This window comes from Schistocerca americana, chromosome 6 (assembly GCF_021461395.2).
Source record: "Schistocerca americana isolate TAMUIC-IGC-003095 chromosome 6, iqSchAmer2.1, whole genome shotgun sequence".
NCBI classification, from domain to species: Eukaryota; Metazoa; Arthropoda; class Insecta; order Orthoptera; family Acrididae; genus Schistocerca; species Schistocerca americana.
In genome coordinates this window covers 499502091-499503782 of record NC_060124.1, presented here as the reverse complement: position 1 = coordinate 499503782, position 1692 = coordinate 499502091, and the positions used below count along the sequence as shown (strand labels likewise).

General features: G+C 41.3%; 1 pseudogene; it reads right to left on the bottom strand.

Moving 5' to 3' along the window:
• Positions 1-1157: 1157 nt before the first annotated feature.
• Positions 1158-1275, bottom strand: LOC124621202 (annotated as a pseudogene).
• Between the last annotated feature and the right edge of the window lie 417 nt (positions 1276-1692).

Below are 1692 nucleotides of genomic sequence, written 5' to 3'. Positions count from 1 at the left end.
TTCTATCCGGTACTTCGAAATTAATGCATTCTATCTGTGGCGCCCTGTAAAAACATAAGGAATAAGACAAATCTCTAGTAATACTTCACTGACTGGAGCCCATAATACTGGTATAGAAGAATAAACTCTAAAGGTAGAGACAAGTAGCAGTTACAGCTCCCCTGGCTGCAACTGAGTCTCGCAATGTAAGATTGAGAAGGTCAAGAGACCATTTACAGTAAATCGTCCATATGACGCAACACGATCAGGCCTTGCTCAAATCCTTTAGTGAAGCCTTTAGTGAAAACGAAGCCCGCATTATTAGACTGTTTGAAACAAAACACAAACCTAGCAAAAAGTGACTGGGGGATATATCTTTTTTGGACTGTGGAATTTATACGAGGTAGGAGATGAATACAAAATGAACAGGTCGCAGAAAAGGCATTTCAAGGACAATATTACTAGCCTGACAAACAGTCATACGACAGGTTACGGCAAAACAACACATCATCAACCTCTCGACCTCAAAACAGCGACCACGCATCTTACAGAAATTGGTTGACAAATAAAAGATTTCTTAGTGATGCACAACATGGCTTCAGACTATTGTGACATACACCGCCTTCTTATAGTCTACAGAAGGTGGATCGTCTGGAAATCTGCTAGTCCCAATTGCTATGTAAGAGACTCGTATTTCACTCAGGAATTGCCCGAAAACACAAATCGGTCGATTTAGATCAATTGGCGTAGGAATGTTATAGCAAATTCTGGTATTTACTGCATTAACATAAATATCGCTTGTAGATTTTATTCTAATACACGTGAAATTTTATTTTGGGTGAAAAAATGTGCACTGTAGCAATTGATGACAGTCGACTGTTTGATTTCTCCAATTTGCAACTTAAACCAATTTAAATGATATGTAACATAATGTAATTAATTGTCCTGCAAGAAGAACCGTTTCTTTCAATATAATCGGTTTAAGATCAGGTAGATACAAAACCCATCGGGACCATCCGACTGCCGTGTCATCCTCAGAGGAGGATGTGGATAGGAGGGGTGTGGGGTCAGCACACTGCTCTCCCGGTAGTTATGATAGTATTCTTGACCGAAGCCGCTACTATTTTGTCGAGTAGCTCCTCAATTGGCATCACGAGGGTGAGTGCACCCCGAAAAAAGGCCAACAGCGCAAGGCGGCCTGGGTGGTCAACCATCCAAGTGCCGACCACGCCCGACAGCGCTTAACTTTGGTGATCTCACGGGAACCGGTGCATCCGCTGCGGCTAGGCCGTTGCCAGGTAGATACAAAATCTTCACTAACACAATTAGACTTCTTATCGTAATATTACGTTATTACCTTTCCTTTGCTTAATATATAGAACCGAAGGATGTGCTGGTAATGGTTCATCTATGGCACATTAATACATCCTCGCAATTTTTATTTTAGTACAATAAAAGATTTAGTAGTCAGAAAAGGTAGGGGCCAGTTACACCGCGAAAATGTACTTACCGAGTTACCAATGACGAGTGAAAACCTGAAAAAATCTGGACAATGTAAGGACGTTGTTCAGCCGGCTACATATTGTTCACACAGGGACCGCGCAGCAGACAATATTATATCTAAATAATACCTAGAAGTCTTGCATTATCTCCAGTAACGGGAATCGGATATAGATTCTATATCATCACAGCAGTTCTTCCATTACACCTCCT